Raw genomic sequence first — 16,066 nt, forward strand, 5'->3', positions numbered from 1 at the left:
TTTTATTATTTTTTTTATTGCATTTTAGGTTTTGGGGTACATGTGAAGAACATGCAAGATAGTTGCATAGGTACACACGTGGCAGTGTGAGTTGCTGCCTTCCTCCCCTTCACCTATATCTGGTATTTCTCCCCATGCTATGTCTCCCCAACTCCCCACCCACCACTGTCCCTCCCCTATTCCCCTCAACAGACCCCAGTGTGTAGTGCTCCCCTCCCTGTGTCCATGTGTTCTCATTGTTCAACACCCGCCTATGAGTGAGAACATGCAGTATTTCATTTTCTGTTCTTGTGTCAGTTTGCTGAGAATGATGTTCTCCAGGTTCATCCATGTCCCTACCAAAGGCATGAACTCATTGTTTTTGATTGCTGCATAATATTCCATGGGGTATATGTGCCACATTTTCCCTGTCCAGTCTATCATCAAGGGGCATTTGGGTTGATTCCAGGTCTTTGCTATTGTAAACAGTGCTGCAGTGAACATTTGTGTGCATGTGTCCTTACAGTAGAACGACTTATAATCCTTTGGATATATACCCAGTAATGGGATTGCTGGGTCAAATGGAATTTGTATTTCTAGGTCCTTGAGGAATTGCCACACTGTCTTCCACAATATTTGAACTAATTTACACTCCCACCAACAGTGTAAAAGTGTTCCTTTTTCTCCACATCCTCTCCAGCATCTGTTGTCTCCATATTTTTTAATGATCACCATTCTAATTGGCATGAGATGGTATCTCAATGTAGTTTTGATTTGCATTTCTCTAATGACCAGTGATGATGAGCATTTTTTTATATGTCTGTTGGCCTCTTGTATGTCTTCTTTTGTAAAGTGTCTGTTCATATCCTTTGCCCACTTTTGAATGGGCTTGTTTGTTTTTATTCTTGTAAATCTGTTTTAGTTCTTTTTTAAAATAAAATCCTAGGTATTTTATTCTCTTTGTAGCAATTCTGAATGGCAGTTCGTTCTTGATTTGGCTCTCTTTAAGTCTGTTATTGGTGTATAGGAATGCTTGGGATTTTTGCACATTGATTTTATATCCTGAGACTTTACTGAAGTTGCTTATCAGTTTCAGGAGATTTTGGGCTGAGACGATGGGGTCTTCTAGATATAATATCATGTCGTCTGCAAATAGAGACAATTTGGCTTCCTCCTTTCCTATTTGAATACCCTTTATTTCTTTTTCTTGCCTGATTGCTCTGGCTAGAACTTCCAATACTATATTGAATAGGAGTGATGAGAGAGGGCATCCTTGTCTAGTGCCAGATTTCAAAGGGAATGCTTCCAGTTTTTGCCCATTCAGTATATTGGCTGTTGGTTTGTCGTAAATAGCTTTTATTATCTTGAGATACGTTCCATCAATACCGAGTTTATTGAGGGTTTTTAGCATAAAGGGCTGTTGAATTTTGCCAAAGGCCTTCTCTGTCTCAATTGAGATAATCATGTGGTTTTTGCTTTCGGTTCTGTTTATGTGGTGAATTACGTTTATAGACTTGCATATGTTGAACCAGCCTTGCATCCCCGGGATGAATCCTACTTGATCACAGTGGATAAGCTTTTTGATGTGCTGTTGCAATCGGCTTGCCAGTATTTTATTGAAGATTTTTGCATCTATGTTCATCATGGATATTGGCCTGAAGTTTTCTTTTGTTGTTGGGTCTCTGCCGGGTTTTGGTATCAGGATGATGTTGGTCTCATAAAATGATTTGGGAAGGATTCCCTCTTTTTGGATTATTTGGAATAGTTTCAGAAGGAATGGTACCAGCTCCTTTTGTGTGTCTGGTAGAATTCGGCTGTGAACCCATCTGGACCTGGGCTCTTAATTGCTGCCTCAACTTCAGACCTTGTTACTGGTCTATTCATAGTTTTGGCTTCCTCCTGGTTTAGGCTTGGGAGGACACAAGTGTCCAGGAATTTATCCATTTCTTCCAGGCTTACTAGTTTATGTGCATAGAGTTGTTTGTAATATTCTCTGATGATGGTTTGAATTTCTGTGGAATCTGTGGTGATTTCCCCTTTATTGTTTTTTTATTGCATCTATTTGGTTATTCTCTCTTTTCTTTTTTATTAGTCCTGCTAGTGGTCTGTTTTGTTGATCTTTTAAAAAAACCAGCTCTTGGATTTATGGATTTTAGAAGGGTTCTTCATGTCTGTATCTCCTTCAGTTCTGCTCTGATCTTAGTTATTTCTTGTCTTCTGCTAGGTTTTGAGTTTTTTTGATCTTGCTCCTTCAGCTCTTTCAGTTTTGACATTAGGGTGTCAATTTTGGATCTCTCTGCTCTTCTCATGTGGGCACGTATTGCTATATATTTTCCTCTAGGGACTGCTTTAAATGTGTCCCAGAGATTCTGGTATGTTGTGTCTTCGTTCTCGTTGGTTTCGAAGAACTTCTTTATTTCTGCCTTCATTTCATTGGATATACAGTCAACATTCCAGAGCCAGTTGTTCAGTTTCTATGAAGCTGTGCAGTTCTGAGTTTGTTTCTGAATTCTGAGTTCTAACTTGATTTCACTGTGGTATGAGAGACTGTTATGATTTCAGTTGTTTTGCATTTTCTGAAGAGTGCTTTATTTCCAATTATGTGGTCAATTTTAGAGTAGGTGTGATGTGGTGCTGAGAAGAATGTATATTCTGTGGATTTGGGGTGGAGAGTTCTGTAAATGTCTATCAGGTTTGCTTGTTCCAGGTCTGAGTTCAAGTCCTGGATATCCTTGTTAATGTTCTGTCTGGTTGATCTGTCTAATATTGACAGTGGAGTGTTAAAGTCTCCCACTATTATTGTGTGGGAGTCTAAGTCCCTTTATAAGTCATTAAGTACTTGCCTTATGCATCTAGGTGCTCCTGTATTGGTTCCGTATATATTTAGGATTGTTAGCTCTTGTTGTATCGATCCTTTTACCATTATGTAATGTCCTTCTTTGTCTCTTTTGATCTTTGTTGCTTTAAAGTGTATTTTATCAGAGATGAGAATTGCAATTCCTGCTTTTCTTTGCTCTCCATTTGCTTGGTAAATCTTCCTCCATCCCTTTATTTTGAGCCTTTGTGTATCCTTGCATGTGAGATGGGTTTTCTGGATACAGCACACCGATGGGTTTTGGCTTTTTATCCAGTTTGCCTGTCTGTCTTTTGATTGGTGCATTTAGCCCATTTACATTTAGGGTTAATATTGTTATGTGTGAATTTGATACTGCCATTTTGATGCTAGCTGGCGGTTTTGCCCGTTAGTTGATGCAGATTCTTCATTTTGTTGATGCTCTTTAGCATTTGGTATGTTTCTGGAGTATGTGGCACTGGTTATTCCTTTCTATGTGTAGTGCCTCTTTGAGGAGCTCTTGTAAAGCAGGCCTGGTGGTGACAAAATCTCTGAGTACTTGCTTGTTGGCAAAGGATTTTATTTTTCCTTCACTTATGAAGCTCAGTTTGGGTGGATATGAAATTCTGGGTTGATAGTTCTTTTCTTTAAGGATGTTGAATATTGGCCCCCACTCTCTTTTGCTGAGAGATCTGCTGTGAGTCTGTCAGGCTTCCTTTTGTGGGTGACCCAACCTTTCTCACTGGCTGCCCTTAGCATTTTTTCCTTCATTTCAACCCTGGTGAATCTGACGATTATGTGCCTTGGGTTGCTCTTCTTGAGGATTATCTTTGTGGTGTTCTCTGTATTTTCTGGACTTGAATATTGGCCTTTCTTTCTAGGTTGGGGAAGTTTTCCTGGATAATCTCCTGAAGAGTATTTTCCAGCTTCGATTCATTCTTTCCGTCACATTCAGGTACACCTATCAAGCGTAGATTAGGTCTCTTCACATAGTCCCACATTTCTTGGAGACTTTGTTCATTCCTTTTTTGCTTTTTTCTCTCATCTTGCCTTCTCATTTTATTTCATTGAGTTGATCTTCGACCTCTGATATCCTTTCTTCTGCTTGGTCAATTTGGCTGTTGAAACTTGTGCATGCTTCGTGAAGTTCTCGTGTTGTGTTTTTCAGCTCCATCAATTCACACATATTCCTCTCTAAGTTCTCCATTCTTGTTATCATTTCCTCAAATCTTTTTTCAAGGTTCTTAGTTTCTTTGCATTGAGTTAGAACATGTTCTTTTAGCTCACAGAAGTTTCTCATTGCCCACCTTCTGAATTCTGATTCTGTCATTTCATCACACTCATTCTCCATCCAGCTTTGTTCCCTTGCTGGTCAGGAGTTGTGATCCCTTGTAGGAGGAGAGGTGTTCTGATTTCGGGTGTTTTCCTCCTTTTTGCGCTGGTTTTTTTCCCATCTTTTTGGATGTATCCACCTGTCGTCTGTGTAGTTGCTGATTTTCATATTGGGTCTCTGAGTGGACGTCCAGGTTGTTGATGATGAAGTTATTTCTATTTTTTAGTTTTCCTTCTAACAGTCTGGCCCCTCTGCTGTAGGACTGCTGAGGTCCACTCCAGGCCCTGCTTGCCTGGGGATCACCTGCAGCAGCTGCAGAACAGTAAGGGTTGCTACCAGTTTCTTCTTCTGCTATCGTTGTCCCAGAATGATGCCCGCCCAATGTTAGTCTGACCAGTCTTTTGTGAGGTGACTCTTTGGATATAGGGGGGTCAGAGAGCTGCTTGAGGAGACAATCTGTTCTTTATAGAATCTCAAGTGTTGAGCTGTGAGCTCTGTTGTTCTTTCAGAGCTGCTAGGCAGGTACGTTTAAGTCTGCTGCAGCAGAACTCATAAACCGCCTTTTATTCCCCCAGGTGCTCTGTCCCAGGGAATTAGGGCTTTATTTATGAGTGTCCATTGTGTTGCTGCCTTTTTCTTTCTCAGGGCTGCCCTGCCCAGCAAGGAGGCAGCCTAGTCACTGTCTGCCTGCAGAGGCTTTGCTGAGCTCCACCCTGCTGCCATTGAGCTTCCCTGTAGTCCTGTTTATATGTGTGTGGTTAGAACTGCCTCGGCAATGGTGGCCCGCCTCTGTAATTGCAGACTCTCTCTGTTATGGCGGGTTGCCTCGGCAATGGCAAGAGCCCCAGCAATGGCGGTTTTCCTCCATAGGGGTGGAGTGCCTCTGTAATGGCTGACGCCCCTCCCCCACTGAGCCACACCGTCCTGGGTTTAGCTGTGCTTGCCATGAAACTCTCAACCCCGAGCATTTTAAATTGCTATTTTTTTTGTTTGTTTGTTTTTGTGGGGGTGGGACCTGCTGAGCCTGATCACCTGGCTCCCTGCCTCAGAGCCTTTTTTTTTTTAAGTTGAATGGTTGACTTTCTCCTAGGTGTTCCATTCGCCTGCTGAAAGGGTGCTGGGATCTGGTGATTTCCCATGCGGCAACCCACTGTGCTGGCTGAAACAATGGTGCTGCCCGGGAATCTCCTGGCCAGCTTAAAAGGGCAACCATACCAGTGTATTTTGTATGGAGAGCTGCCACGCCGTGGTGCCAGTAAAACAGCCACGCTGGCCAAACAGGCATGCTGGCGACCCATAGGGCTCCTCTGCCTAGGAATCTCCTGGTCTGTGGGCAATAAAGATCCATCTGGAAATGCGGCGTCCACTCACCCTCTGCGCTTTCACTGGGAGCTGCAATCCTGAGCTGCTCTTAAAAGGGCCATCTTGTATCTTCCTCCACTATTATTATTTTTGAACAAACTTTCTGTTGGATCAATTGAGAATAAAAAAAATAAAAGTTTTAATTTCACTTTAGTTATTCCTTCTCTTTATGTAGATCCAAGTTTCTGATGAGTATCATGTTCCTGCTCTCTGAAGAATTTCTTTTAATATTTGTTGGAATCCAGGTGTACTGGCAACAAATTTCTTACCATTTGTCTATATGAGAAAAGCTTTGCTTACTTTCGTTGGATAATTTAAGTCTACAGAAATCTAGGTTGGTGGTTTTTTTTTTCCTCAACAGTTTAAATATCTTACTCCATTTTCTTCTTGTTTGAATGATTTCTGAGGAGCAGTCAGGTATAATTCTTATGCTTACTGCTGTACAAATAAGGTGTTTTATTCCTCTGATTTCTTTCAAAAATTTCTATTTATCTTTAATTTTCTGAAATTTTAATATAATGGGCCTAGATTTATTTAGGGAAAACATTTACTTGCTTGGTATCCTCTGACCTTCTTGGATTTGTGGTTTGGTGTCTATATTAGTTCATTCTTACACTGCCATAAACAACTACCTGAGACTGTAATATATGAAAAAAGAGGTATAATTAACTCACAGTTCTGCAGATTTAAAAGGAAGCATGACTGGTAGGCCTCAGGAAAGTTACAATAATTGTGGAAGGTAAAGGGGAAGCAAGCAAATTTTTCACATGGCAGAAGGAGAGAGTGAGAGAGTGAGGTAGGGAAGTGCCACACATTTTTAAAGCATCAGATCTTGCGATAACTCACTCATGATCATGAGAAAAGCATGAAGAAATCCACTCCTGTAACCCAATCACCTCCCACAGGCTTTCCACTCCTGCATTGGGAATTACAATTCAACGTTAGATTTGGGTGGGGACACAAAGCTAACCCATATTATTCCATCCCCTCCCAAATTTCATGTCCTTCTCACATTTTAAAACACAATCATGCCTTCCCAACAGTCCCCCAAAGCCTTATCTCATTCCATCATTAACTCAAAAGTCCAAGTTCAAAGTCTCATCTGACACAAGACAAGTCCTTTCTGCCTATGAGCCTGTAAAATCAAAAACAAATTTAGTCAGTGGGAATATAGGCATTGTGTAAATGCTCCCATTTCAAAAGGGAGAAATTGGCCAAAATAAAGGGGCTACAGGCCCTATGCATACTGTGAATCCCAGAAGGGCAGTCATTAAATCGTAAAATTCCAAAATGATCTCCTTTAACTCCATATCTCACATTGAGGCCACACTTACACAAGGGGTGGACCCCCAAGGTCTTGGGAGGCTCCATGCCAGTGGCTCTGCAGGGTACAGCCCCTGCAGCTGCTTTCATGAGGTGACATTGAGTGCATGTGGGTTTTCCAGGTGCATAAGCTGTCAATGGTTCTACATTCTGGGATCTAGAGAACCTTGGCTCTCTTCTCACAGGTCCACTAGCCTTCACCTCAGTGGAAACTCTGTGTGACGGCTCCATACCCACATTTCTCCTTTGTATTGCCCCAGTAGAGGTTCTCCATGACAGCTCTTCCTCAGCAGCAGTCTTCTGCCTGCACATCCAGGAATTTCCATACATCCTGTGAAACCTAGGGAGAGGTTCCCAAACCTCAACTCTTGCCTTTTGTGCACCCGCAAGCCCAACACCACATGGAAACTGCCAATGCTTGGGGCTTGAACCATCTGAAGCAATGGCATGACCTACACTTTGGCCCCTTTTAGCCACAACTGGAACTAGAGAAGCTGGGACCCAGGGCACCATGTCCCAAGGCTGCAAGAACAGCTGGGCACTGGGGCTGGCCCATGAAACTATTTTTCCATCCTAGGCCTCTGGGCTTATGATGGAAGAAGTTGGTGTGAAGATCTCTGAAATGCCCTGAAGACATTTTCCTCATTGTTTTGACTATTAACATCTGTCTTCTCTTTACTTATACATATTTCTGCAGCCTTGAATTCCTCCCTAGAAAATAAGATTTTCTTTTGTACCACATTGTCAGGCTGCAAACTTTCCAAACTTTTATGTTATACTTCCCTTTTACAGATAAGTTCCCTTTGTTTATACAAGTGAGCATAGGCTTATAGAAGAAGTCAGGCCACATCTTGAATGCTTTACTGTTTAGAAATTTCTTCCACCAGATACCCTAAATCATCTCTTACAACTTCAAAGTCCCATAGATCTCTAGGGCAGGGGCAAAATGCCATGAGTCAGTCTCTTTTGTGCATTGATTTTGTATCCTAAAACTTTACTGAAGTTGGTTATCTCTTCTAGGAGCCTTTTTCTTGAATCATTAAGATTTTCTGGGTATAGAATTATATCATTATCAAAGAGAACATCTGTTCTTGCATTGCTATAAGGAAATGTCTGAGACTAGGTAATTTATAAAGAAAAGAGGTTTAATTGGTTCACAGCTCTGCAGGCTGTACAGGAAACATGTTGCTGGCATCTGCTAGGATTCTGGGGAGGCCTCACAAAACTTACAGTCATGGCAGAAGGCAAAAGGGGAGCAGGCATATTACATGACTGAAGCATGAGCAGGAGAGAGAGAAGGGAGAGGTGTTACACACTTTTAAATTATCAGATCTCATGAGAACTCACTCACTGTCTTAAGAACAGTACCAAGAGGATGGTGTTAAAACATTTATGGGAAATCCAGCCCCATGATTCAACCACCTTGCACCATGCCCAGCCTAAAACATTGGGGATTACAATTCTATCTGAGATTTGATGGAAACCAAGATCCAAACCATATCAAAGAGATAGTTTGAACTCTTATTTGGATGCATTTTATTTCTTTTCTTGCCTGATCACTCTGGCAACAGCTTCCAGTACTAATCTGAACAGGAATGGAGGGAGCGGGCATTCTTGTTTTTTTCTGCTTCTCAAGGATAATGCTTCTAGTTTTTGTCTTTTCAGAATTACATTGGTTATTCATTTTTCATAGATGGTTCTTATTATTTTAAGATATTCTCCTTTGATGCCTAGTCTATTGAGAGTCTTTATCATGAAAGGATGTTGGATTCTATGAAAAATATTTTCTGCATCTGTTGAGATGATCAAATTTTTTGCTTTTAATTCTGTTTATGTGGTGAATCACATTTGTTGATCTGTGTATGTTGGATTAGCCTTGCAACCCAGGAATAAAGCCTACTTGATTGTGACATACTAACTTTTTTATGTACTCTTGAATTTTTTTGCTAGTATTTTGTCAAGAATTTTTGCATCTTTGTTCATGAAGAATATTGGTGTGTATTTTACTTTGTTAATTGTTTCTGCCAGATTTTGGTATCTGGCTGATGTAGAATGAGTTAGCAAGAAATCCTTCTTCCTCAATTTTTTTAAACTGTTTCAGTAATATTGGTACCACTTATTTGTACATATGGTAGAATTTGGCTGTGAACCTATCTGGTCTAGGGATTTTTTAATTCGGTAGATTTCTAAATTACTGATTCAATTTCAGAACTTGTTATTGGTCTTTACAAGGTTTCATTTTCTTCTTAGTTAAATCTGGGGAATTTGTGTTTCTAGCAATTTATCTGCTACCTGTAGATTTTCTAATTTTTGTCTATAGAGGTGTCCATAATAAAAACGTCTCTAAAGATATTTTTAATTTTAGGGATACCTTGTAGTGTTATTTTTGTAATTCCGAATGTATTTATTTGAATCTTTCCTTTTTTGTTCTTGGTTAGTCTACCTAGCAAACAATCTTATTTATTCTTTTCAGTAGGAAACTCTTCATTTCATTTATCTTTTGTAAGGATGTTTGCATCTCAATTTTATGCATTCCTTTTCTAATTTTAGTTATTTATTTTCTTCTGCTAGCTTTGGGATTGTTTTTTTTTTTTTTCTACTTCTAGGTGCAACGTTAGATTGTTAGTTTGAGATCTAACTTCTTGATGAAGGTGTCTAGTGCTATAAACTTTCCTCTTAAATCCAAAAATTATTTGAAATTAATGAAAATAGAGACATAGTTTATCAAAATCCTTGGACTGCAAGTAGAGAGGCATTTTAAGGTAAATCATACTATATATTTTCAAAAAAGACCTTGAAATACTGTTCATAAGAAATGGCATGTGGTTGTTTAAATGTCCTCCTACTCTAGCATTCATATTAGTCTTAGCTGCATCACAAGGATTTTGGTAAGCTATGTCTCTGTTTTCATTAATTTAAAAGAATTTTTGGATTTCTGCCTTAATTTCCTTGTGCACCCAAGAGTTACTCAGAAGGAAGTTATTTAATTTTCATGTATTATGTATTTATGGAGTTTTGAGAGATCTTCTTGATATTTGTTTCTCATTTTATTATATTGTATGATATTAATTTTTAAAAAATTTAATGAGACCTGCTTTATGACTGAGTATGTGTTAGATTTTAGAGTATGTTCCATGTGCAAATGAGATAAATGCATATTCTGTAGTTCTGGATTGGAGACACCTGTTAGTTCCAATTGATTGAGTGTCGAGTTTAAGTTCAGAATTTCTTTGTTAGTTTTTAGAGATCAATTGTTTTAAAAATCAACACAAGCTGAAAAATGTCAGCTTACTCTCCAGTTATTAAAGCACAAACTAAAGCTTTCGGATGTTTTGCCAAACTTCAACTAAACATTGTCTGACTTAAAAAAATTGATTTTTTCTGGTTGCCGGGTAGTTATTTTTTTTATGTGAAATACTGTCTTTGGGGGACATTTTGAATTAACAGAGTTGTTTAAATAAAATCACTAAGCATAGCCAATAAATACTTGTGAGGATTTTATTTTGATTTTTTTTTCCAATGCTGACTTCCTGTGCAATTTAATCTGGAGTTGCTATCATGTTAACTATCTCATAATTTCTTCAATGAAAGTCTGCAGGGACACCGTTATGATGCCACTATAATGAGATATAAGAATGCATACCAATACAAGTCCAAAAATATCTATTATGATGCCAATTTGATGTCTCAATGGATATGAAGGCAAAACTATTATAACACAATCTTTGCAGAACCCACATTGAGGGATACAATTATGAAGAGATGACAGACATGTTATAATATGTATTTGAGAGTTATGTCAAGTTATGAAAAAGTCAGTCATGACTTCTATATCAGTTCTTGAAACACAGAGATGCCAAGGCCAGGTTCCTTCTAATCGTGGTAGTAAGAATCACTGAAGATTGATATGCTCAACAGAGAGTAACATGTGAGCTGAGCAACCATGCTACCAATGTCAGTTCGTCATTAACATGATGCTGGCAAATCCTTTATAGTGACATATAAAGATATGTCACTATTCAACATGGATAGCATGTGAAGGGCAATGTCCTTTTCTTCACTGTTAAAGATTAAGAAATTATTTCAGCATACAGTTCTTGAAATAGTTCCCCTTTCTTACTGTTTTCTGTAAATTTCTCAACCTGTCAGTTCCTTCTATTTCTTAGGTATGGGTAATTTACAAGCTAATTTTTAAAAACTGAATATTTTACTTAAATACTTCAAGTTAGGCTGGAATGCAAGTATGGAATAATATTAACGTTCACAATCTGGAGTTAAAAATCGTGTATTTTAAAAGATTCACAAAATTACTAAAATGGTGTACTGAATTTTATGTAGAAATACAGATAAACATTTGGAGTGGTGATGCAATTCTCAAAGGGTTTCTGATTCTAAAGGTTTACAGCAATGATGCATGAGAACTTGTCTGTTTTACAAGGTAAGCAATAAAACTCCTGGACATCTAGAGCAATAAGTACTCTCATTAATTATATGCACAGATCTGAAAGGAGGGTAAATTGTAAGAGTAATATAAATGCCATGGTAGGAGCACATTTAAATAACAACATGCTATTTTTTTATGAAAACTATTTCAAGGTTTTTTTTTTTTGTTTTTTAAATATGGAGTACAAATTACCTTAAAAATACCTCTTGATTTGTGATATGGTTTGGCTGTGTCCCTACCAAAATCTCAATTTGAATTGTATCTCCCAGAATTCCCACATTTTGTGGGAGGGACCCAGGGTGAGGTAATTGAGTCATGGAGTCCAGTCTTTCTCATGTTATTCTCATGATAGTGAATAAGTCTCATGATATTGATGAATTTATCAGGGGTTTTCACTTTTGCTTCTTTCTCATTTTATCTTGCCATCTCCATGGAAAAAGTGCCTTTGCCTTCCCCGTAATTATGAGGCCTCCCCAGTCATCTGGAACTCAAGTCCAATTAAACCTCTTTTTCTTCCCATTCTCAGGTATGACTTTATCAGCAGCATGAAAATTGACTAAATACAGTAATTTGGTACCAGTAGAGTAGGACATTGCTGAAAAGATACCTGAAAATGAGGAAGCAACTTTGGAACTGGGTAATAGGCAGAGGTTGGAACAGTTTGGAGGGCACTGAAGAAGACAAGAATGTTTGGAAAATCCTAGAGACTTGTTGAATGGCTTTGACAAAAATGCTGATAATGTTGTGAACGTTAAGATCCTGGCTGAGGTGGTCTCAGATGGAGATGAGAAACTCGTTGGGAACTGGAGCAAAGGTGACTCTTGTAATGTCTTGGCAAAGAGACTGGCACCATTTGCCCCTGACCTAGGGATTTGTGGAACTTTGAACTTGAGAGAGATTATTTAGGGTATGTGGTGAAAAATTTCTAAACAGCAAAGCATTCAACAGGTGACTTAGGTGCTGTTAAAAGCATTTTTTTAAAGGGAAACAGAGCATGAAAGTTCAGAAAATTTGCATCCTGACAATGTAGTAGAAAAGAAAAACCCATTTGCTGGGGAGGAATTCAAGCCAGTGGCAGAAATTTGCATAAATAGCAAGGAGCCTAATGTTAATCCCCAAGACCATGGGGAAAATGTCTCCAGGCCATGTCAGAGACCTTCACAGCAGCCCCTCCCATCACAGGCCCAGAGGCCCAGGAGGAAAAAGTGGTTTTGTGGGCTGGGCCCAGGTGCTCTGTGCAGCCTAGCGACTTGGTGCTGTCTGTTCCAGTTGTTCCAGTTATGACTGAAAGGGGCGAATGTACAGCTTGGGCTGTGGCTTAAGAGGGTGAAAGCTCTAAGCCTTGGCCACTTATGTGTGGTTTCAAGCCTGCAGGTACACAGAATTCAAGTATTGAAGTTTGGAAACCTCTGCCTAGGTTTCAGAAGATGCATGGAAATGCCTGGATGCCCAGGCAAAGTTTGCTGCAGGAGCAGGGTCCTCATGGAGAATCTCTGCTAGGGAAGTGCAGAAGCAAAATGTGGGGTCAGAGCCCCCACACAGAGTCTCTACTTAGGTACTGCCTAGTGGTGCTGTAAGAAGAGGGCTACTGTGCTCTAGACCCCAGAATTGTAGATCCACCAACAGCTTGCACTGTGTTCCTGGAAAAGCCTGAAACATTCAACACTAGCCTGTGAAAGCAGCTGGGAGGAAGGCTGTACCCTGCAAAGACACAGAGGCAGAGCTTCCCAAGGCCATGGGAACTCACCTTTTGTATCAGTGTGACTTGCATGTGAGACATGAAGTCATTATGAAGCTTTAAAATTTGGACTGTCCCACTGGATTTTGGACTTGCATGGGCCCCGTAACCTTTTGTTTTAGCCAATTTCTCCTATTTGGAATGGCTGTATTTACCCAATACCTGTACCTCCATTGTATCTAGGAAGTAACTAGCTTTCTTTTGATTGTACATGGTTATAAGCAGAAGAGACACCTTGTTTCAGATTAAACGTTAGACTGTGGACATTTGGTTTAATGCTGAAATGAATTAAGATTTTGAGTGACTGTTGGGAAGGCATGATTGGTTTTGAAATGTGAGGAAATGAGATTTGAAGGGGTCAGGGGTGGAATGATATGGTTTGGCTGTGTCCCTATCCAAATCTTAAATTAAATTGTATCTCCCAGAATTTCCATGTGTTGTGGGAAGAACCCAGATGAAGGAATTTGAATTATGGGGGCAGATCTTTCCCATGCTATTATTGTGATAGTGAATAGGTCTCATGAGATCTAATGGGTTTATCAGGGGTTTCCACTTTTGCTTCTTCCTCATTTTTTCTTGCTGCCACTGTGTAAGATGTGCCTTTTGCCTCCTGCTGTGATTCTGAGGCCTCCCCAGCCATGTGGATCTATACATCTAATGAAACCTCTTTTTTTTCCCAGTCTTAGGTATGTCTTTATCAGCAGTATGAAAATGGATTAATATAATTTGCTACTGGGATTAAAATATAAACCGATTGTTGGCCAAAGAGACCAGCCAGACCACCAGGGAAGCAGGATCTGATTAGTGATAAGTCAGAGGTCAGGAAGGAAATAAATATCAAGAGTTTATAAATTGCACAGACCAAAGTGATATAAATCCATGTAAAAGCAGTCAACAGATCCATAGGAGATAAACTAGCAAATTAAGGTAAATGATTAAATGGCCACACAAAAAGCAAATGACACACCTAAATTAATTGAAAGAGAAAAAATATGTCAGGCTAGCAGCATTAACTGCAGCACTGACTGGAAAGAATAACTACTCTTATTGAGCAATGGCTAGGCACACTACTTACAAGATCTCTACTATCTCCATCAATCTTTCCAGATAGGTTCACATTTATTTTAAAAATAAGGAAATGGAGACTGTATTAGTATGCTCAGGAAGCCGTAACAAAATACCAAAACTGTGCAGCATAAACAACAGAAATTTACTTTTACAGTTCTGGAGGCACAGAGGTTCAAGATTAAGGTGCCAGCCTCATTTGGCTTCTGGGAAGGGCTCTATTTCTGGCTTGCAACAGATACTTTCTTGTTATATCCTCAAAAGGATTTTCCTTCATATGCAAACATGGAGAGAGAGAGAAAGAGATTTCTTCCTCTTCTTACAAGAGATCTCTTCCTCTTCTTACTAATCCCATTATTAGGGTCTTATCCTCACCACCTTATCTAATCCCAATTATCTCCAAAGGCCCCATCTTCAAATTTCATGACCTTAAGGGTTAATGCTTCAATATATGAATTTCAGAGGGGACACAATATATTCCAAAAGAAAGGCAAATTTCCATCCACAGTTCTCTCTCTTTTTGCTTTAACTCTTTACTTCTATCTCCATATGGTCTTTGTTTCTAATAAAAATCCTCCTTATTAATGTTTCTCCTAATTTTGTTTCACCCTACTGTTATATTCATATTTGAAGTTGATGTTTTTATTATTGAGTCAGTATCTGCAATAGACCAAATATTTGTGTCCTGGCACTCCAAAATTCATATGTTAAATTCTATCCTCAAGATAATGGTATTAGGAGATGGGACTTTTGGGAAGTGATTGGGACATGAGGGTGGAGCCCTCATGATAAAAGATCAGTGCCCTTATAAAAGACACCCCAGAAAGTTCTCTCTTCCTCTTTCTACCACATGACATAAGAAGTTAGCAGTCTGTAAACTAGAAGAGGGCCCTCACCAGAACTCGCCACATGTAGTACCCTGTTCTTGGAATTCCAGACTCAGAAGTGTAAGAAATAAAATTTTGTTGTTTATAAGCCACCCAGTCTGTCAAGCTTTGCTATAGCTCCCTGAGTTAAGACAGTATCCTTTTAACATGTGCCTAATTTTAGGCTACATTTGTTAAAATTACCCAAATGAATGAGACACAATTCTTACCAACAAAGGTGTGGGGGGAGAAAGGAAATAAAAATCTAGAAGACATTGGGCCTAATGTGTAAAGGGGCATTCCCTCTGATCAAGGAACTCCTTTTATTGCAAATGAAATGCAGCGATTGACTCATATTTATAGGATTCCTGGTCTTTTTTGATCAACCACTATCCTGAAGCAGCTGAGCTGATAGAACAAAGGAATGACCCTTTGAAGATTCAATTATGATACCATCTGGATAGTAATATTCTGTGAAGTAAGAATAGTACTCTCCAGTATGTAAATTATGTGCTTCATCAGTGACCAATACATGGTCTTATTTTTCCCATAGCCAGAATTAACTGGTACAAAGAACAAATTACTTCTAGTAACTTACTAGCAAAGATATTACTTACATTCTTATCATTTTGGAGTCTATATAGAGTCTGTAGTTTACCAAATGTGTAATGGCATTATGTGTAAAAATTAAATAAAATAGATACTTTAACTTTAAAATATTTTATTGAAAAAAATTGTTAACGATCATCTGATCCTCCAGTGAGGCACAATCTTTTTGCTGACTGAGGGTCTTGCCTCCATGTTGATGGCTGCTGACTGATCAGGATGATTGTTGCTGAAGGTTGGGGTAGCTGTGTCAATTTTGTTAAGTAAGACTACAATGAAGTTTACCATATTGATTGACTTCTTTTCATGAAAGGTATCCTCTGTAGCATCTCATGTTGTTTTACAGTATTTTACCCACAGTAGAACTTCTTTCAAAACCGAAGTGAATTCTCTCAAACTTTGCCACTGTTTTACCAACTATGCTTATTTTATAATCAAAATCCTTTGTTGTTTCAACAAACTTCACAGCATCTTCACCAGGAGTAGATTCCTTCTCAAGAAATCACTTTCTTTGCTT

The sequence above is a fragment of the Callithrix jacchus genome, chromosome X, assembly GCF_049354715.1.
Source record: "Callithrix jacchus isolate 240 chromosome X, calJac240_pri, whole genome shotgun sequence".
Lineage (NCBI taxonomy): Eukaryota > Metazoa > Chordata > Mammalia > Primates > Cebidae > Callithrix > Callithrix jacchus.